General features: G+C 39.0%; 1 long non-coding RNA gene across 1 annotated transcript; it reads right to left on the bottom strand.

Moving 5' to 3' along the window:
• Nucleotides 1-3,403: 3,403 nt before the first annotated feature.
• LOC144248203 (uncharacterized) lies at nucleotides 3,404-23,050 on the bottom strand. Its single transcript, XR_013341595.1, has 3 exons — nucleotides 22,598-23,050; nucleotides 5,360-5,451; nucleotides 3,404-4,020 (listed from the first exon to the last, which is right to left on the bottom strand). It is a non-coding gene; the product is annotated as an uncharacterized LOC144248203 (long non-coding RNA).
• Nucleotides 23,051-23,476: the final 426 nt, after the last annotated feature.

Here is a 23,476-nt window from a genome sequence, read left to right as displayed (position 1 = left end):
AATCTTTACTTTTAAAGGTTTCTTGTTCATGCTACTTATTTACACAGATATCTCCAAAATTGAAATTCAAAATCTTGCTGAGAAACTGCTTTGAGTTGCTCCCTACCAACCTTGGTTTTCTTATAAAATAATGCTAAGTGTCCCTTTCCTCTGCATTTGATTCAGTGCTTTAGATTTGGTTTCTATTTGCAACTCTCAATTTTTTCTTTTGGTTTGGTTTGATTTTGGTTTGGATGGGTTTTTTTTGGGGGGGGATTGGTTTTTTTTTTTTTGGTTGGTTAGTTGTTGGTTTTCGTTTTGGTTTTGTTAGTTTGGGGGGATGGGTGGTTTTGTTTGGGGTTTTTTTTGGTTTTTTTTTGTTTTTGTTTTTGGGGTTTTTTTTGTCAGTTTGTTTGTTTGTTTGTGGGTTTTTTTTGGTTGGGTTTTTTTTGTTGTTGTTTTTGTTTTTGTTAGGTTTTTTTTTTAATTGGGTTAGGGGTTTTTTGCTACACAGAATTTTGGTACACTTGACACAGAGGTTTTGGTACACCTTCCAAAAGAGAGGATTACTGGGGAAGTGTCAAAAGTGTTCTGTGTCTATCAGTCATTGATAGGCCCTAAACACAGGCTTTATGTGATGATGTCTCATTCTGCATTCTCGTGTCTCATGTGTAGGCCTTTTGCAGTCCACAGACTTCTTGCAGAGCACACCTAGTGCAGGTAGCTTGGAGTGCGAGCTGCAGGTTGTGCTCTGGTTGGTGGGACACAGCTGCAGCCCCAAACAATGAGCTGTGTACAGGCAGCTCTTTTCTGCCTAACAAAGAGCACAGCACAGTCCTGGAATGCCAGCCATCACACAGAGCCTCTGCAGTGAACAGTGAATACTGAGAAGAACCTAGCTGCCACATAATTTTTACTGCTTTATGTTTTCTCTTTGCTTAGAAATCTCACTCATTTTGCAAAAAATCCTATATATTGCATTTGCCACTATAATCACTACTTTCTTTTGTAGTCAAAGGCAGTTCCCTTTACTGTTTTAGAGCTTCAAAAGCATAAAGTAATTTGGTGAGATACCAGATGTCTCTGTAGACAACAGCCCCAAAAGAGACCCAAATCTGTCACTTTGGCAAATTATGTCTTCTTCCCCAGTCATCATTTTGCTGAATTTGTTGAAGCGCTTTTTGTTCTCACTGTTTTCTTCCTGTATCTCTCCAGGCAATATGCTCTTGTGAGTTTCTTTTGTATAATTGTATAATTTAACTATGTATAATTTAATTTTTTTATCTGATTCAACAGTACAAGCATTTCTCAGTCTCACACGATAACCAGTGTTAACTTTTTTAGAGATATTAGGAGATGAAAAAGGGGCTGTGCAATCTACCGTTAGTGGGTGGGCAGCAGATGTTTTCTCTTGACTTTATGAGTATGTCTGGAAGTTATCCTACTTGACTGGTGTTCTTCCACATTATCACTTACTGCCTAGTAAGGATGTGTTAAAGGAACCGTTTCACATTTTGTCCTTTCTCTTTTTTTTAACTCCTCTATCTAGCCTTTTAAAGCCTGCTTCCAAGCTGTCTTGAAATAGCTGTCTGATTCCAAAACTAAATAGCTAAAAATTATTTTCCTCTGTTCTGCAGAATGCCAGTGCGGTTGAATGCTAAGTGCAAAAAAGGAAAAAAACAAAATTTCCAGAAGTATTTGAGAGGTTTCAGGAGCTGCTTACAGGGCAGCTCTGTATAGCTTTTGTCCAGCAGCCTGAGAGGGTCTTTTATTGATAGGTGGCAAGGTTCATCAAGCAAATCTGTATTGGAAGAGCCCGTAAATCTGCCCGTAAAGCATTGAGGAAACAGTTATTTTCATTCCGCCATTATTAGATAGCTTTATCATATTTTTATTGGAAGCTCATAGTTGCATAATGACAGTGCCCAGTGCTCCTTATTATATTATATATTATAGATATAACAGGACTTGACCCTTCAACACACAGTAAATGTGACAAACTACAGAATCTCAGTGTCTACTTCAGGGCAACCTAAAAGTACATCAAGTGAAAAAGAAGAAAGAGTCATTGTTTTCATACCAAGAGATCCAAAAAGGTATGAAACTTGGTCTGAAGACAGAAGTTTTTCTGATAATACTCAATTGTACAAAACATATACTTTCAAGTAGAATCCAAAAGGAGGAATATTGTCTGTCTTCATTCAAGATTTGTTATATTAACACATAAGATTATGTTACAAGGGGATTCTAAAGCCTGAAGAACACAAAATTTTCAAGATAAAACATCTCCCAGGCGCTTTAAGGAAGCAAGACACCCAGAAAGCTACTGTAATTGGCACTGCTGCTGAACAGCCAGGTAACCCCTCTGAATGCCTGTGCACTTTGACCAGAAGAAGACCAACCAGAAGCAATTACCAGTACAGGCAGAAAATGTTCTCTTACAACTTTTATTGCCAGACCTGTTCCAGAGCTATACTGGGTAAGATTGGACCAAGTCAAGAAATTGAATTAATTCATTAACTATTTAGTGCATAATTACAAAATACTTTTAGTTCTTCTGTTCACCATTCCATCATTACTAATTTAATCACTTTTGATATTTTTACAGAATATATATTTGTCATGGTTTAGGGATGGTATTCTGTGGTCGCCGTTGAGGCAGGACAGGAAGGAAAGAGCTCTAGTTCAGAAGGCTAGGTGATGTGAACACTAACTACTACATCACTCTTTTATAGAGAGCATCATGCAGACTAATTTAATAGGTCCTAAAGTAAAAACATCTCAACCATTGGTGTGCAGTGAATGACATACAGTGGCAGAATGTACCTATAAACAACGTAAACAACAAGGAGAGATACAGAATTATTTACATTCCTTTGCAACTCTTTCCCAGGCTCTAGCCTGGTTAGAAACTCTCCTTTCTCTCTGACTGAACTGAGAATACCCATATTCCTCTATTTAGTGTTCCCACCAAAGCAGTCAAAACAATGCACTGCTTGCTCACTACCCTTCTCCTCCACCTCCCTGTGTGGATGGCTGGAGAGGAGAACTGGAGGTACAAAGGGTAAAGATCACAGGTTGAGATAAGCACCATTTACTGGAAACAGCAAATGAAATAGCAAAACAAACAATAACAGCAACAATATTAATTGTAGCCCACAGGTCCATTTAGATTTAGAACTAGTCAGATGTGTTCTGACCTGTTTTCAGCACCCTTTTGGTGATTGCCAATATCCGACTGTATTTTCAGTTGCTAAAGCACAACTGGTTTATAGTGACAACTTCTAGAACCCCTTTTGAGCTGTAAGTTTGAGTTAGGCATTATAAAAGCATCTAAATGTGTCTTAGTGTATTTTGCATTCTGAGTAGAATAATTTTTTTTATGCCAAATTTTCCTATGCTTCCTCAATCAAAAAAAATAAGCTCCCATTAACACTTATTTTATTGAAAGAAATACCTCTTCTGTGGCAGTCTTCATCTTTGGTCTGTACTCCATGAAAAGCCATTTGTTTGAGTTTAGTGGTAGTGGTTTTCCAGAACAAAAAAAAAAGACCAAAATTACAACAAAAATGCTTTTTGATATGGAATCACTTTTCTTCATATAATACATATAATAACAAATTTTCTGGTTATTAACTTCTTCCAGGGAAGATTTACTTTTATTTACAGAGGATTTTAATACTGTGCTGGATGCTGTTCTAGAGGTCATACAACATTCATCAAACATGTCTTAACTATTAAAAAGAGCTTGAAATAACATTGTTTTGGCAAGATGAGGCAGTTGGGATGAAATAAAAAAACTATAGCAAAATTTTAATATTGTTGTTTAAAAGTCTTGGAGGAGTGAAGTTTTTTCAGAAGTAAGAGCTGGTATTATTCTACAGAATCCAAACTAAAATCTGAACAAAAACTAGATAAGGAAACTTTGTCTATTACAGTAAGAAAACTCACTTGATTCACTGAAGGTTCTGCACTACCACTTGAACTTTCTCAAGATGATAGTCATATAGAAAATTGGAAGACTGGAAATTCAGCAATTAACTGAAATGTATATATGGTTGATAGTTAGAAAACAAGAAAAACATCCAATTTTCCCAGAAAAGTCATACTTTTCAGAATTGTAGACAAGGACAAAGCAATTTTCACAGCAGTGATATATTAAATTACCAAAATATTTGCCCAACTCAGGAAAAAAAAAAAAGTATCCAGCATCACATTCAGTTCATGTGGAGGTAGGAGGAGACACAGAATGAAGGAGTGGGAGTATAGAAATACTCCCACTATAGAAATAAAGAACACTAGGAGTATAGAAATGTAGGAGTAAATAAATTGTCCTTGTTCTAAGCTGGTATTTATTTAATGGCCCTTAAGAATTGCCTAAACAGATTTTTTTGATCAGCAAGTAAGGGTTTTTTTCCCCTTGGATTTCACTGCCAATAGTGTCACAATCTGGATGTAGATTGTTCTTTTCTCACTCATTTTCCCCCTGTTCTGATCAACATAATTTCATGGCTTTTTCCCCTGCTTTCAGCTTATTCAGCTTGAATACCCAGTTTCAGTTTTGTCTAGAGAAGTAATAAAGAACTCTTGGTACTGGCAGAGAAAAATATCAGAGGAATCCAATCCAGTGCAATCCCTAGTACAAATACAAGCTGGGCAGACAATGGAGCAAGACTAGTCCTGCCAAGAAAGACTTGGGGGCGCTGGTAAACGAGGAGCAATGTGCACTTGCAGCCCAGAGCAAGCAGCCGTGTCCATCCCTTCCAACATAAACCATTTTATGATTTTGTAATTCTAGGAATGGCATTTCTGTGTGTTCTCCAGCATGTGTTAACTGCTGAATATAAATCCACTGTATGAAAAACATTTTGGTGCATTTTAGGTAACTATTAATAGATCACCTTCTTTACATTATTGAGCACTGACATCTTGCAAATTCAGATCTCCAACTTGTAAGGAGAACCAGCACAACACAACAGGCACAAACCATACTGACATTGTTTCTGATGCAGTTTAAGTTTTAATGACATGGTAATGCTGGAATTTTTAGTCATTATTGAAATTATTTAGTTGTTGTATATAGTGCCTGCTCATTTTACACTACCACATGAAAAGTCTAACAAAGGCTCAAGTTTTACTGTGGCATGTGAACTAATGCACATGTATGTGCTGTGTTGACCTTGGCTGACTGCTGGACACCCACCCAACCCAGGTGCTCTTTCACTAGTCTTACACACAACAAGGGAAGATAAAATAAGATTGAAAAGCTCATAGGCTGAGATAAAGACAAGGTGAAAGCTTACTAATTGTTATCATAGGCAAAACAGACTTGTCTTGGGAAAGATTAATTTTCGTGGAGGTAAGAATCAAAAACACTTACCTAATCCCTTTCTTCCCAGCCTCAGCTTCCCTCCTTCATCCCCAGCTCCCCTTCTTCCTCCCATGTCAAGTTGCATGAGGTACTGCCAGTGCCTGTATGATTATTGGGAAAATGTAAGTCATACAGGATTGTCAGTCTCGAAAGATTCTGAAGTTTCTGAAAACCAAGAACAAATTAAAAAATATCATTTCTAATTGGCCATTGTTCTGGTTTTGGCCAGGAGAGGACAGGATTAAATTAGGAGGAGCATGACTAGGACAAAGAGGTTATTCTCGATGACCTAATATCATTGATGGGGCAGGGTGAAGGTCAGGGTGCCCTCTCTTCTGGCAGAATGGAGTTTATTCCAGTAGAAAAAATGTAGCAGAAGCCACCTTGTGTTGTTTATTGTCATGGGGTCTGCAGTGAGCATTTTTGCATGTGAATCACTCTCTTTTGTACACTCCTGTTATTAATATTGTTGCTGTTGTTGTATGTTCTCTTATTTCATTGCTGTAAATTGTTCTTAACCCATGATCTTTGCCTTTTGTACCTCCAGTTGTATGGAAAGGAAGGGGAGAAGCATATATTTTTCTTTTTTTAGTGGGAATTGAGGAATACCACCTCTAAGCCAGGACTGCCATATATCTTTAAAGATAACTTATTATCTGTATAACAGAGGCAAATGGATATCTGCTGGAACACCAGCCCCAGAGACAGTAAAGAGCAATTGGTAGTGAAAGTCAGTACTGCCCACTCTATTTCTAGCCAGGTCAGAGGAGCAAACCAAACTTAGAGTGAATGAAACATATACAAAGTAAACATCAGTAGTAGGTTGATTTGTTATAGAAAATCTTTTTGGACAAGGAGTTACATACAATTGCCATCACAGTTGTAAGAGATCATGTTATCCCAAAGAGTACAAGATGAGAATATCCTCCTACATTGAGTGGTAAATAGAATCTATGTTAATGTCTCAAGTGATGGTTTCATTAACAAAAAAAAAAAAAAAAAAAAAAAAAAAAAAAAAAAAACAAAAAAAACAAAAAAAAAAAAAAAAACGAGAGAAAGCAAAGCTAGAGCTGGGAAGGTGCATGTAGAGATGTACAAGTATGCAGTCCTGAGAAGAGTGGGAAAGAGCAGTAAGGCAGGAGTAAATCAAAGCACCTGAAAAGTGTTTTGAATGCAATGGGTCTTGTCACGATTAAGTAGATAGCAACATGAAATCATTCCACTGTCATAACATGACATCATTGTGAATAATACACTGATGCTGTATGACCCAAGATCAAATGCTCTCCTCTGACATGTTTCAAAAACTCCAAGAGAAGGCATGCCTGTTTGAAACCATATTCCCTTAACAATCTTCCATCATATTTCAGTCTTTCTTTACAGGTAGATTTTCTTTCTAACTTTAGATTTTACTAATGAAATGAATTGACAGACTAGCATTCAATTTTGTAGAAAATCAACAGCTTCAATATGGAGGATGATGCATTTTTTTTCAGGGAGGTAATAATAACTGTTTAACTTTTTGTTTTTTCTCATGTCTGGTAATGAGAGATATTCTTTTCTTGACTCAAATTGATAAACGTATTATCCAAGTTGATGATGCTACTGTAATTTACTGTACTGAGAAAATGCCTTTCTGTACTACCAAAATAGGAATGCAAGCACTGAACAAAGTCACTGTGCTTGACTGTGTTCACACATTTTCTTGAACAGCAGAAAGATGCTGAATTGGGAGTTTTAGACAATATTTGGCTAATATTGGATAGCTAATTTTTTTGATCCAAGTAACTCTCTAGGCTCCAAGAAAACAAATACAAATTAAAAGTTGTGATAAAATACCTTAGAAATAGATTCTAAAGAAGACAGGGACCTGGGACAGAGAGTCTGATCAATTCATATACCCCCTACATGGTGAATAAACGGCCCACAAGCAGACATATTAGGCTGGAACGTCAGAAAAGTCCCCGACCATTCAAGCAGCCATATACTAACTTCTGCTTCCAGCAGTGGAAGCAAAAATGGTTTCCTGTAAGTTTGAGCTCCATGTATTTATGAAGGTGGTTACACTGAGTTCCCAAAAGGACTGCACAAAGTTTAGTAACTTGCTTTGGGAGTGGAAAGTGTGAGATCAAATCCCAGGTTGGACTCTGCAGCTAGTAGCTCTTTTCCCAGTGAGTTTTTTTTTTTCTTTTTATAAGTAAGAACATGGGACGTTTTTCTTCCAACAAAGGCATGCACATAGCCTGTGACTCTCTGTTAGATTTTATATTAAAACATTGGCATTCCCTGGCAAGCAGGAGAACGCCTGTTATCACAGAAGAATTAACTTGACTCTGTACAGAAATCTGGCTGATCCAAAAATTAGGAGAAGGAGGGGTGTGGTCTCACTTTGGAAGCCTAGAAAGTTAATTAATAGCAGAATTATTATCAAAACCTCGGTCTGAGAGAAGATGGCAAGAATTAAGTTATTCAGAACTATTTGCAACATTCTTAGATCAGAGGCATACGAATCTGAAAAAGGCTGTTTTATGATGGTTTTAAGAGTGAAGACTTTTAGTAAAGATAGAGGTTTTAAGATAAGGAGGAGCCTCTTGCTAGCCCAGTCTGTGTTGTTAAGTTCGACATGACTGATGTGGCTATGGTGGCGCCCGCTCCGCGGGGGAGAGGGGAGCAGCACCCCCTTTGTCGCCCCCAATGTCCCCGCTAGTGGCAGGGGTGGGTAGGAGAGCTGCAGCGCCAGCTCTGCCCGCCCTGGCTGCGGTGACAGAAGCGGAGACAAGCGCCAGGGCTGCCGCAGCCCCGGCCCGCCCCGACGGCAGCGACGGGACGGAGACGGGCAAGGCCCGGCCCGGGTAGGGGAGCACGGCCCGGCCCGGGTAGGGGAGCACGGCCCGGCTGGCGCTGAGCGCCCCAGCATCCAGCAACAACCCGCATCCAACGTGAGCGGGTAGCTCCAGCACTGATCGCTCCAACGCTGATAGCTCCGCAGAAGATGAAACCGAGGGCAAAGCTGCTGCAGCCGCTGAAGTGAGAAGGAAAAGGGTGAAAGCAGCCCAAAAGGCCGTAGAAGAACCCGACCCAGGAGCAAAACATACCAGATCTAAAAAGAAGGAATCAGAAAAGGAGGAGCCTGCCATACAAGCAGCTTTAGGCTGAGCTGTTTGGAATCAAGGGGTGATTTACATAAAAACACTGTTTTCTCTTGTAGAACTGCAGCAGTGGAAAGCCTCAGTTGGACGATAGAGACAATCCAGAGAAGGTATCTAATCTTGTTAATAGGGCTATTAAGACACAAAACCCAGACTGGAGTGATCTGAACGCAATGCTAGATACATTATTAGATGAAACAGAAAAAGAGATGGTTTATAAGGCTGTTATATTTCCTACAGAGACTCTAATTACAGCTGGAAATCTTCAAGGGCCAGTTAACAATATTTTTCCCTTTAACTGACCAAGGGTGGAACCCTTTGTGGCAGAACGAATGACAAAGTTAAAATGTTATCAGAATTGGATAGTTTGGACTAAAACACGCCATTCATAGAGCAGTGAATTGGTCCAAATTATATGAAGGCACAAAAAAAACCCCCATAAATAAAATCCCTACAGACTTCTTGAATAGGCTTAAAGAGGCTACATGAAAATACACAAATCTGGACCTCAAGGCACCTGCAGAGCAAACCCACCTGGCCTATTTGTTTATAGGCCAATCTGCAGATGACATAAAAAATAAGCTGTCAAAGACGGGTGAGATGCATGACACAGGTAAATTGTTGTATACAGCCTGGAGGGTATGTCAAAATAGAGATTCAAGACAGGGATAGAGAGGGATAGCAGAACAGAATGGTGATCAGGGAAGGTCATCTAATGTATTGAAAAGGAGAACTCCTCCTCTAGACAAAGATCAATGAATGGGCTATTTGCAAGAAAAAGGGAGACTGGAAGAAGAATATCTGATGGGGTGGAAAGGATACCCCCAGTACCTGAATTAGATGTGAATGGGAACTGATGGGGACCAAAGGGACTATCCCGCACAGGCAGAACCTTTGGTTATAGTTAAGCTGAGGAAAGAGAATGCTGAATTTCTGGTAAATATGGGCGAACATATTCTGTGTTAAATACTTTAAAAGGGAAACTGAGTCAAGATACTATAAATGTGATTGGTGCCACAGGGCCTCCACAGGGTCAGTGAAACAAGGCCTTTCTTCTGACTTTTAAATTTAAGTTAAGAAAACACTGGGTGGCTCACCTATTCCTTTATATGCCAAACTCCCCAAAGCCATTATTAGGTAGGGATTTATTGTAGATATTAGAAGCAGAAATCACATTTTCCAAAGAAGGTGGGACTTAGTTATAATTCCTAAAATTAAATTTGTCAAAGCAGTTGTTATTTTCATACAGGAGAATTATGGCAAAATTCCCAAAGAAGTTGAAGATTGTCATTCCAATAGTGTGAATGCTCCAATGATTTTCCTGGGACATGCAAAAGTGCCGAGCCTGTGAGTATTACATTCAAATTAGGGGCTACACTGGTAAGGCAGAAACAATACTCTTTGAAGCTAGAAGGCCATAGGGGATTGGAAAATATAACTGAGATTCATTAAATTTGAGCTATTAGTGGAATATGAATCCAGATACAACACATCCATCCTTCCAGTAAAGAAGGCTGATGGTAAGAGTTATTGATTAGTGCAGGATTTAAGAGAAATTTAAAAAATAACCTAAGATATATACCCAGTTGTAGCAAACCCCTACATTTTTTTGACCATGTTGACAGATGATTGAGGATGGTTTAGATCTCAAGAATGCCTTTTCCTGTGTTCCTGTGCATAAGAATAGCAAAAAACTCTTTGCTTTTGAGTGAGATAATCCTGAGACAGGGAGGAGAACCCAATTCACCTAGATGGTTCTACCCCAGGGATTCAAAAGCAGCCCAACAATATTCGGAAACCAGTTGGCAAAGGAGCTGGAGGACTGGAGAAGACAAGAACAAGGAGGAGTTATTCTTTAATATGTTGATGATATCTGAATTGCAGCTAGAACATGAGGTGACTGCATCCAACATACTGTAAGTCTTTTGAACTTTCTGGAACTAAGTGGGTATAGAGTCTTGAAAGAGAAGGCACAGGTTTCCAGGGAAACAGTAGTCTACTTGGGCCTAGAAATCTTCCATGGACATCAACAACTCAGCAGAGAACAGAAAGAAGACATCTGTTATTTTCCACAGCCCCACACTGTGAGAGAGACATAAGCCTTCCTAGGAATGGTAGGTTGGTGCTGCTTATTGATACCCCATTAGGTACTACTGGCAAAACCTCTGTATGGAGCCCTTAAGGCAGCTGAGAAGGGAACCATCATGTGGACAGAGAACACAAGGGCAACATTTAAATAGCTGAAATGTTCCTTGATGTCAGCCCCAGTTCTGGGGCTGCCAGACTAAACTAAGCCTTTTTGAATTCTTTACATATGAATGACTGAATGGTGCTCTGAGGATACTGGTGCAACACCTTGGAGATCAATGAAAGGCTGTGACCTACTTTTCAAAACAGCTACACAATGTTAGTCAAGGGTGGCCTGAGTGTTTGAAAGGTGTGGCAGCTACTGTCATCCTGATACAAGAAGCCCATAAATTCACCTTTGGGCAGCATAAATTCAAGTATGTGCCCAACACAATGATAACTGTACTAGAACAAAAGGAGGGACTCTGGCTATCTCCTAGCAGAATGCTAAAGTATCACTCTGTTCTGTTGGAACAGGATGATGTTACCTTAAAAACATCTGTTGTAAATCCTGCAATGTTTTTGTTATCTACAATAAGTTACATCATGCCTGAGCATGACTGCTCACACACAATAGAAAAGGCCTATTCCAGCAGACCAGACCTGAAGGATGTGCCTCTGGAGAATCCAGATTGGGAACTCTATACAGTTTGAAGTAGCTTCATGAGAAATGCTAAGCAAATGACAGGCTACACAGTAACAACCATGGATAAGGTGACTGAGGCAAAGGCCTTGCCATCAGAAGGCTGAACTCATCACACTGACAAGAGCTCTAGTACTGAGCGAGGGAAAGAAGGTGAATATACGACTGATTCCAAATGTCTTTAGTGTTGTCTATGCCCATGAACCCATCTGAAAGGAGTGACTCAAGGTCATGAAATTAAGCATGATTAAGAGTATTTGGAAGCCTTCAGAAGTAGCTATTATGCATTGCAGAGGTTATCAAAAAGGGAAACGTCCCAGCTGGGAAATTGCTTTGCTGATGAAACTGCGACTCAGAGTTGGCCCCACAATTTGCATGAGACTTTAGTCCAAAATGTATCCAAAGTTCTTAATAAGAACAATTACTGGATTTATACTCAATTGCCACCTTTCAATGGGAGTAGTAGCTGGCCACTGATTGGTGTTTTAATAGAAGCAAACTGTATTGAAAAGTAGTAACAAGTCAATAAGACTCTTCTGCCTCCTATACCCCTGAGCAGCCTAATAGGTCACAGGAATGATACAGTTACTTGTGCAGGTATAAATACCACAGGAAAGGCCATTCTGCCTTCGTACTGCCATAAAACAAGATTAATGGGATGAATAAGCCCAAGAACTGTGAGGAAAAATGGAACTGACATCATGGAGACTAGTTCTACCACTTGGGACAGAGTGGTATTGGACATGTGACAATAAGGCCTGTAAAATCCTACCCATAGATAAAGCTCAGGTGTGTACCCTTGGGGCTGTAACTCCAAATACAACATTTGATCAAACTGAAAATCCAAATGGGAGGAGGAAAAGAGCTGTTATCCCCCACATTGAATGTCATGGAATGTTTCCATAACAATGAAAATGTTTCCATTCCAACTCTCAGAATAGTCGAGCTGGAGAGAGCAGTTACAAACATCTCAGCCATTATGGAACCTATTGAACAGCAGATTGTGGATGTAATTCTGGCCTTACAGGAAGAAATCCATGGTATGTCTCATTTTTATGCAGAACACAATGGTGCTCAATTTCATACTGGCTGTACAATATGTGCTATTATTAGTACCACTTGTTGTTCTTATGTGGACCAGAGTGGAAGAAGGATTTGGCTGACATTTGGAAGCAGACTCAAATTTTACATAAAGTAGCTTCAGAAATAACACTTAGACTATATCTTCAGCACCCTTACCTCATGGTTATCAAATAGGGCCTGGATAAAGAAGTGGTAGTAGCTGTAGTTACAGTTGGCATCTGTATAATCACAATAACTAGTAGGATAGCCGGGTGTGTAAACTGGTGCTGTGGTTAAATAAAGAGTAGAGACTAGACAAGATAGAGTCTTGTTAGTCTCTAAAAAAATGGGGAAATTATGTCATCTTGATTTTTACAATTTTTTCTTTTATATATTCTCTGTATTCTTCACACAAATATTTGAAGCTCTGTAGTGTACTATCGTAACTTCAGTATTTTCCCAGGCAGAAAGTCAAAGCACATTCCAAGACCCCAATGCTATCTTGGCTCTTCTTCAAAACTAAGATTGAGACCAGCTCTTCAAGTCATATTTCTTACAGAGTTTAGGCTTCATCGGAGGGAGATGATTTGGAAGGTACTAGACTGCAGGGCATGATTTTTACCGTGTCTCCATCTAACTGGGAATTCTTGCCAGATATGATTATTTGCAAAGTTTATAAAAATTGTACATACATTATGCAGGATGTGCATCTTCAGCTGATGAATTGGGTACCTAAGAATCCTTATACAAAGAATAACCCCTTTTTATCCCCTGGCTCATATTCCTAGGACCAGAGAAAAAGGCATCAGTAGGTGCTAAATGGATACCAAAAATTTCATAGACAGAAGCAAAATAGATCCCAAATATTCACTGAGGAAACAATGTCCTGAATCAAATAAGTCATAACTGCTTAGTAACAAGGGAACTGGTAACTGATGGTGACCTTTTCCTAATAGTGGTGCATGTAAATGTGAAATGAGTTACATTCTTATGGGACGCATGGCTGATGTTTTCACCAAACTGAGTTCTACTCCTTTCTATGTGGTCTACTTGAATAGAGGGAAGGATTTGATATAGCAGAGGGAAGAAAACATACCTGTAGAGAGAACTTCTCTGGTTGAAATAACTGTATTAGCACACAGGGCTTTGCATATGAATTTCTCTTACAACTACTAGCCATTAGGGCTTGAATCCCAATGGTCTGGACACTAAACAGAATTATAGAAAAATTGATATATACTCCTAAAGTGTTTATGCTTGTGGTCTATCCATATGCATGACAAAACAGATCTGGTACTAAAGCATAAAAATACACAACATAAACAAAGCAGTCAAATAGAACAATGGAGACAAAATGGGAATGTAACAGATTAAATAAACAGTAGGATCTATGTTTTATAACATAGAATTCTAGCAACTAATAATATTCTCAGCTCACTGCTAGAACTGGCTCTTCTCAGTATGGTCAGCTGTTTGAAGTATTATATCTAATGTAAGCCTCCATGTAGCACTTGATAAACCTTTTGTGAAGACCATGGAGCTGTTTTATTCAATTCACAAAGGAATAGACAGCAATAGTAATCATTAAGGTAAAAGAAGATTAATTGAGCATGTAAAGAGCAGGAAAAAGGAATTAAAACTGCAGTTAAATTGAAATTCTCTTGATCACAAAATCAATTAGATTAATCAATCACCCATGTTACAGAATTTCTGAGAGACAGAGGTCATGATTTATGTTTGGAATGAGATTTGAGCTACCCAGTCAGACTAGGCCTGATAATTGGCCTTGATGGGGCCTCTGAAGCCTTTGATGCAGTGAGAATTCAGGGTAACTACAAAGTAATCAGCTATCCGAGCATGAATTAGAGTAGAGCTGCAGTGTGAAAAGTTTGACCATCTTAAGGCAAAGGTAAACAATGTTAATGTGCCAATCAGAGTGCCTTTGCAACCTGTAAACTCTGTAGAACTGTATATAAACCACCATCTTATCTCGAATAGAGGGAGAACGTTTGATTAACCACATTGGTTCAGACCTGAGTTTGTCCTGTCCAGCTTCCCATTCTTCTGAGATTCCCTGGCTTTTCACCCGAGATTATCAAATCCAACCTGTCATGACACAAAGTGCCCCATCTAGTCTTCTCTTAAACATCTCAATGGATGGATGACTTCACAGCCTCTCCAGGCAGCTTGATCCAGTGCTTAACAGCTCTTTCTGTGAAGAAGCTCTTCCTAATGTCCAGCCTGAATCTCCCTTGGTGCATACTTCAGATTGTCCCCTCATCCTAGTTGCCGGGTAGAAGGGGTTGACCTCACTTGGCTACAGCTTCCTTTCAGGTAGTTTTAGGAAGTGATAAGGTCACCCCGAGTCTCCTTTTCTCCAGGCTAAGCAACACCAGATCCCTCAGCTGCTCCTCAAATGAATTACCTCTAGACTCTTCACCAGCTTCATTGCCCTTCTCTAGACAATATAGGGAACAGAAAAATTGTGAATGATCTGAGGTTAAAAACAAATGTCTTCATGAATCTTGGATTGCTGTCTCTCTAATGAGACCGCAAAGCGGCATCAAAAATCAATTTCTCGTGAACTATCACAAAGGTGCAATATGATATATGATCCTTGAAAAGAGTACAGGTAGATTTGGGGTCCTTGCAGAAGACATTAAACCTGAGGAGCTGGTGATCTTGAAAAGGCCACATTTCTCCTATTGGAACTTGCACTTTATAATGCCATGTTATTAATATGATTTGTAAATTACAACATATATTTGGGAAAGCTAAAATGTATAGGGATCAAGGGATGGAATGCATTGGTCCTGACTGGGAGACAGCTGTACACTGCAATTAATATGGGTAGCCCCTGCTCAGCACTGCCATGATATATCCTCCATGGACTTGCCCTCAAAAAACCTGTTTTCTTGTAAGGAAGTTAAAGATGACCTCAAATGATTGAAAGGATGAGTTTCTTTCCCCTGGCAGGATGTGCTCTGTGCAGTGTGCCATGGGAAAATCCATTGGGGCACTGTTCAATGCTGCATGGAGTGCCCATCACCTGAGGAAACATAAGATGCTACTATCTGTACCCCTCTTCTTCATCTGTCTTTTTGAATTACCCAGATTAAGCCAATTGTTGTTGGGTCTTTCTCGCTGAAATCTAGAAAGACCCCTGCGCCAGCTCACTTTCACTTCACCCCACACCTCCATGTGGAACAGATGGTATTTGGTGTTACCAGGCCAAAGAAATAGAGGTTTGCTTAACTGCTTTTTGGAAATCATAATGGTAAAAAAAAAAGATTATTTCATTAGAAGAATTTTGAACTCCATAGGGAAATTCAAGGAAAAGTACCAATAAATGTATGATACATTAGAGAGAATTTTGACTTTTTTTTTTTTGCTACAATACTACCACCTTAATGTCACCTGTAAAGAGACTAGCAGAGACTCTTTATGAGAATGGGTGTAACAAGACTTGAAATAATTAGCACATTAATGTTTTTCAGTTATTAAAATAATGAAAGCACAGAACTCCAAAAAAAGCTCAGCCTTTGTGCAAAGACTTTTTTTCTGGAAAAAAAAAATCTTATTTAACAAAGAAATACTAATAAACAGATAAAAAGTGCTTTGATCATGAGCACTGATGATGAACTCAGAAACTATATTATATACACAAATCTGGACATTATGAGATTAAACACTTTTGGTGAAAAGTATTTGTAATGTCAATCAGTACATAGCTCAGAATTTTAATTCTTAAAGTACTCTTTGTAACTTGCAATAGTAATAATGTAAAGGGACTAAAAAACTAGATTTACAAGTAGCAATTTATTGTAAATTTCAGTGGGAGTTCCTAAATCACTTACCTGAATAAATATCAGCTTTTTGAAAGCTATCTGGAAAAGTAAATATGAATATGCCAATATTTAGTAAGTTTTATGATCCACCAATTTCATGTGAAGAGAGCAAGATTAAGTGTATGCATACTCAAACACTAAATCATATCTTCACATAGAAAACTTGGAAAACTATTGTATGTGAAGGTATATATTCTCATGTACATTATGCTATGAATGCCAAAATCTTTGAGAGAACTAACAACTTAAAAAACACCTTAAACATCCTGGTTCTCTCAACTGTTAATAGCACATTACCAGAAACTTAAAGTGGTACTTCTGTATTGTTTAATTTCTCTTCTATCTGACTGATATTTTATCCATCAAAACAAAATTCAGGTTTTCCATCCTTTTGGATAGAAACAACAGTAGGGGGAGCTCAAAGCTTTTTTTCTTCCCTGTAAATCTCAGACTTACAACTGATTTTTTAGCAGAAGCAGGTATTAATGACAAGTTTCCCCTCATAAATAAAAGAGGTTTGGCTATCCAATATAATTCAAAATGCAGCTGTTTCTCTCAGTATCCAAACTAAAATTTAACCACTGGTTCTTCTTAAAATTTCCTAGTCTCTTCAAAGTTTCAGTTCTGTTAAACACTCTTTATTTTGGAGTTAAAAAAAAAAAAACCACTTTTGCTTCTTTCAATCTTCTTAATATATAACAATCAAAACAAAACCAAAATTAGAGAGGATTTTTATTTAGGTTCCCTGTAAGGCAATGCAAATCCACAATTCAAAATACAATCAGATTAGGAAGCAGTTCCATAGAAATATGGTACACTTACAGCCCGCCACGCAATTATACCCATACCAGGATAATACATGGATTTTACCCAAATCTGTATATTTAAACAATCTTAGCACGCTATCCAATTCTCTATATATGCCCAAATCAGAATTTTCTAAGTGTTGAAAAGTCTCTTTTCTCTGTCTCTTAGGACAAACGAAAAAAATGCTATCCTTTTCCCTACTAATGAATTTCCGTAATTCCCTTAAATATTATAATAGATTCACCAATCTTCCTTAAGAGTACAATCTAAATGCCATGTTAACTGCGGGGTAGTTTGACTAATAACAGCAATCACTGCACTGCTACTATTAGCTGTGCATCTCAGGCATAAGAGTTTTTCCTATTTCTGCCCAAATTCAAGTTTATATATCATCCCATACTTATTGAAGAAACATACTATCTGGCTATCTGGGGTTATAGTTATATAAACTGAGGTTATAGGTATAACTAAAGTTATGCAACTGTAATTATAGTTATAAAATGAGGCTTACAACTCAACCCACATTTTTACTTCAGTACGTAACTTGAGTGCCTTGATTCCTGCTCGATATTTCCTAAAGTATTAAATGGAAGCCAATTATTTTGCTATCTTCCAACTCAATTTTCTCCACTACTTTAAATACTTCTGTGGAAATACTACTTTAGTCAGTATTTGTGATGGCTTTGCATAAGACTTAATGAGGACCATTTTTTCTAATAGATTTTCATATAGAGAAAGAAAGATACTTCCCTTATTACTGTACTTCCACTCAGAGGAAAACACTGATCACCTGCTGTCTTAAGATCCTTCTCTGCATTCACTTTAAAACCATAAATACTTGAAACAGTCTCATGATGAGCTTCTGCTATAATGTTTTAAAATTATATATATCAATAAAAATAATTTATTTGCTCATCTGAAAACACAACTGACTAGGTCATAACTTTATGTCACTTATCCCTCACACATTTACTTATGATTTCTATTAGAAGATTTAGTAGTAATGTGCAAAATACATTGATGCTCCTATTAATACAAGACATGAAGCACATATAAAGTACAGAATTCATTCCTAAACCTTCTAAATTCTTGCATTTAATTTGTATATAAATTGCATATTGAAAAAATAGTTTTATGAACTACTATTACATGCAAATGGATATTTATTTTCTGTTCATCTTCACTAGAAAAAGTTTTTCACTTTACATACTAAACTTTGGTGCAAGATTGTAGAAAGCATTGAAGAATGCTTTGATTTTGGATTAGTCTTCCATTTTAAAATTATGGGCAATGAGATAGCTGTCTGTGGTCCTTCTAGTGACATACTTTGGATTGCAAGAAAATAACCTCTGCTAATGCAATCTTTGGATGATGGAAAGATTTACAAATAATACTTTTCCATGAAATACCAAAAGAATTACCTCTGTCTGGGTGATGTGTACCTCTTGCCTCTGTCCTGTGACAGTGAGAACTAAAATGGGAATGAGGGCTGATCAGTTTATGCTTTCTAATGGTTAGACTGTTTCTGAAATAGCCACTGAAAAAACTGGAGGAGTCACACAATTACAATGCTTATGCTAAATATCTTAAAGGAAGCTCATGATCTGACACTACTGTGTATGATACTGAAAAACAGTGCAATTCCATTGAAAATGATGGAGTTACTATGCTATGAAACTTATATGAAATCAGAATTAGGAAGCACATATCCAAGAATAGACTGTAAGGTAAGAATAAAAGCTAGAATAGAATGTTTGAAGTTTTAGATAAATAATCTAAACATACAATACCATTAACCTAGCAGAGCATAAGAAGTCCTACTGATGGCAAATGAACTAGACATTATACAAAGTCTCTCTAGGTTAATAAATTGGTGTGATTATATGTATGAATAACTTACTTTGGACTTGCACAAAAATAAGAAATCCATGAAGAATAAAAGCCACCTTGTCAAATATTCTATAAACTGAAAGAAAAATGTGCTTGAATGTGATGAACATAATAAATACACATAAAAGGTATTTTGATAGAAACAATAGTATTTCTACGATGACAAAATATTAATTTATAATTCATGTCACAGAGGGGGAAGACTAGTATCCCCCATAGTATATCCTAGCCTGAACACTTAATCACAGGTTTTGCTGAAACTTTTGGGAGATTTTAACCTATATAACTAATAAAAATAATCAGAGAAACAGCTGGTGCCGATACTGAAGACTTAAGTATTCCTTTTCAGTGAGTGGCCATATTACTGTAGTATCAGCTCATACTCTACCAATTTATTAATGTAATTTGTGTCATGTGGCTAGGTCAAGCGTGGTGAGATTTTTTGCTTTGTTTTGGGTTTTTGTTTTTTTTTCAGGGTTGAAATTTATGATCCTGTTCCAGCAGACTTGTGCAGAACAATAGAGAAACAACTGGCTCATGCAGGTGATACAGCAGCTTATTCCCACAGAAGTGGTGGTCTGGATCACACTGTGCCTACTAGACGTTTTCCACAAACAGGATTGAAGAATCAGCTGAGACTTTGTGAAAGACAATACAAATCCTTAAACAGCAAACTCTGGGAAAATACCCAGTCAAGCAAGCAAGAAAGCAACCAACAAACCCTAACAACCAAAAAAATTCCCACCCAACACAATACACCAGGATTCAGTTCTGCCCACAGTTAAGGTGCCAAATCATGCGGCTGCTAGCCTGTCCTGCTGGAGCAGGCAGCGGCCGTGCAGGCAGGCGAGGAGTGGTGTGGGCAGGATGCTGGCTCCTGGTGCAGCGCACTCAGCCGGGGTGCGCGTCCTGCACCGCGCTGCGCTCGGGGACTGCCACACGCGCTTCTCTGCACAACACCCCTCTTCTAGTGCCGGGGCAAAAGAATGTTAAGAGATGCGTCTGAAGAACAAAAGTGTTTCAAAAAATAAAAAAAGCTTTTTCAGATACAGGTCTTCCATAAGAACCCTGACATACAAACACACAGAAGGGAAGAAGTTTCCAAAATTCCAGAAAAATCAGATGAGAAAACAGCGGGTTAACTCTTCCCTAGTCATTGGTCTGTACCTTAGCACCTTGGCAGACACTTTTTGCTTTGAAATAAGGAACACTGAGAAACATTCAGAAGATAATTTGTCAAAACACACTGGAACAAATGGATATCTGCTGAAGGAAATTGCTGGATGTTATTCATTTAACAGCAGAAAACAGCAGATACATTTTATTTGGGTTTTTCCCCCTTTAAAAAACCCCAAAACCAACCAAACAAAAAAAAAAAAACCCAAAAAAACCTCCCAGAAACTCAACCAAACAAAAAAAACACACAAAAACAACAACAGCAACAACAACAAAAAACTCCAACCCAAACAAAACCAGCAAAGAAAAACCTGATTAGGAGGGCATACTGGAAGGGTAATTTGCTCAACTCAGACATACTGACAGCCTCTAAATTTACTAGAAACATTCACAAACAAGACTGGGATGTACTTCTGCATAGCACTGTGCAAATATCTTCTTAATGAACAATGGCAACGAAAAAGCACTCACAAATTATGAAAATCCTATGATGTTGCTATACACAATCTTCTAGTATACTGTCATGTGAGTACCAAGTTCAGATACCATTTGGAACCTGTCAAAACATCACAGAAAACCTTTCTTAGGCAGAAAAGACGGAAAAAAGAGACAATAAATATCTTTAGGCATATGGAAGGAAGAAATTGAAAACTAAGATAGCTTAGTGCAAAGAATGCTATGGACATGATTAAACATAGTGGTAGTTTCCAAATCTTTACTGTTTTATGAGTAAGAATACCAAGGATGCAAGTATATCTTTTCTCCCTCTGACAGTCTCACTTTTAATTTCCTGTGGCAGTAAGCAACATCAAAACATCTCACAAGCAATGGGTTGCTATGAGCCATGCACTAGAGACTACTTGGATAGAGGAATATGAGATTAGTGCTACGGGAGGCTTATCAGGAAGTATCTGTCCAGGATTAGATAACAGCATGGATAGTATCTATGGATAATAATTACCTGCATACGCAATAAAGATTTCTGTTATTTACTGATAGTTGTTATTAGGATAAAATATTTATAAAGGATGTTTCACATTTCAAAACAAAAGCCAATCATTATGGAATTGAGGTCTGGAAAGAAATCTCCTCATAGGTTTATTATCATGTAATTATCCATAATGGGGTTCTTCTGACTTTCACTAAGTCATGAAGCAAATGAGTAAAACAGTGTATAATGACTATCTGTTGATGCCATATTCAGGACTAGATGGCTCATCCATTAAAAATATGAAGATATTTATTCTGTAAATATTTGAAATCCAGTTATATCAATAAAAGTGGTACATGCAGATTACAGTTATGGTCTGTGGCATGTCTTGTCTTATTAAAAATGCAAAATTAAATGCAGTTCTACATTTGAGGTATACACTGTGTTCATGCCTTTTATACTGAGCATATAAAACAGGTAAGAAAGTTTAGTCCAACTTCTTCTACTGTAGACAATTACAGTTTTTATTAGAACAGTGTGCCCTCAGTTTTGGAGAAGATATTGATTCAGTTTACCTAAAGATTGAAAACTCATTGACCTGTTCCTAATATTTTTTCAAGATGTGATTCCTGGAGATGATTGCTGTGGATTTGGGCACAATGTACAAAATATCCAACAAGAATTTCTTGTGAGCTTTACCATACTCACCTTCACTCTTTTGGACTCTGGCATTTAGAAGAAAAAACCCTGATATCTCAAAAACCCTGATAATTGTTTCCTTGAAGTAACCTCCCCCTCTTTTTCTGTTACTCGTTGTCTCTGTAATTCACTGCTGGCACTTTAGAAATCTAAATTGCATGTAATATTAATACATCTGGGACCAGTACACAATACAGGTGAATACATAGATACACTTCTATACCTACAGGTTTTAAAAGAGAGAATATGCTTTGAGTGAAATATAGTCTATTCTTAGTAGCTTAATCTACCCAATTTTGACTAAAAGTCATTGACTGGAATGAAGTAAAAAGATTCCAAGTTGTATAAATCATTTTTACACACTATTCATACCAGTACAATATAGATCTACATGAAAATCATGCAATTTTTAATAAGTAATTTTTTATGCTCTAAAAAATTGGTTGTATTATTTTCCTGGTTGTTTTTATTATCTTTATATGTTTATTTTTAATTCCCTCATTGTCTTGCTCTTTATAGCAGACCTTACTTAAATAATTTTATCAGTACATATGGAAGCTTTTAGGAAAGCGCATATAAATTTCGAAACAGATGTCAGCAGGTGCTGGTGAGGTTTCAGATATGGAGCTAAAAGAGTGATGTGCCTTTCTACCCACTATCTAGGCTAGGTACCAGATTCACAACCGATTTGGCAACATTCCTAGATACAAGTAGTTTAAAATGGAGGTGGCCAAAGGAAGTGCAGGTGTGGGAATTCTGTGAGGAGTTTATGAATTCACAAAAACTAGAAGGTGTATGAGTGCATTCTGCTCGATTGTATGCCATCACCCCGAGAGCTACCGAAAGCTACACGGGGATGCTTTCCAGAAATCGGGCCTAAGGCAGGGGCCGGGGCGAGGAGCGAATAGAACTCACCGCAGCCGAGTATCGGCCACGCCGGTGGCGTTCCGTGGGGTGTCCCAGCGCGTTCGTGCCGAACGCACGGCTTTGCCTTCCCAGCAAGAAGTCAGGGCGCTAAACCTTCCGGGTGCCTGACGGTGTGCGCGTATCCCGCTCTGCCTTCCCATTCCGGCCAAAGGTGGAAAAGGCATTTTCGGCTCCTTACTCCTTCCTTCCTTTCAGCCGGCCACATTTTCCGCCAGACCCTGCCAACCCAATTCATCTCTTCTAGGATGGGAACCGAATAAAAATGTGTGCCCACGTCTAAAAACAAAGGAAGCGAAAGCAAACAAGGCGTTAGGGAAAGCGCTGCCCGTCAGGACAAGCCGGAGCAGGCACAGCTCCTCGCAGCCATTTGGAGTGGGAATCCGTTCGGTCTCTTCCCGCACTCCTCCTCCGCCCTCGGCCGCCGCAGGGCGGGCGGCGCGGCCCTGGGGGCGGCACAGCGCGGGCGGGGATCGGCCGCCCCGGCCGCTCGCCCCCGCCGCGCGGCGGGGCGGAGAGAGAGCGGGAGCGGCGGCGGGAGCCGCGCCGCCATATTCCTGCCGCACCACGCCCGCGGAGCCCGACCATTTAAAAGCCGGTCGGGCTCGACCCCTGCTAGTGCACTCGTTTCCCTTTCCGTTGCTCTGTCGGCAACGCGAGCAGGGCCGAACCGAGCGGAGCCGAACAGCGGCAGCTCTCCGACAGCGAGCTCCGCTTTCCCTCACCACCACCACGCCCGCCTCCTTCTTGGAAGGGCGAGCGGCCGAGGCGGCGGGAAGGAGGAGCGGCCGCGGGAAAGCTCTTCCTGCCGGGTAGCGGCGATCTCGCCACCCCGCAGGAGCCGGGCTCCCGCTCTGGGGGCGGGGAGCG

Source organism: Lonchura striata, chromosome Z (genome assembly GCF_046129695.1).
Source record: "Lonchura striata isolate bLonStr1 chromosome Z, bLonStr1.mat, whole genome shotgun sequence".
In the NCBI taxonomy this organism is placed as follows: domain Eukaryota; kingdom Metazoa; phylum Chordata; class Aves; order Passeriformes; family Estrildidae; genus Lonchura; species Lonchura striata.
Note: the sequence above shows the minus strand (reverse complement) of the source record. Positions and strands in the feature narration are given on the sequence as shown.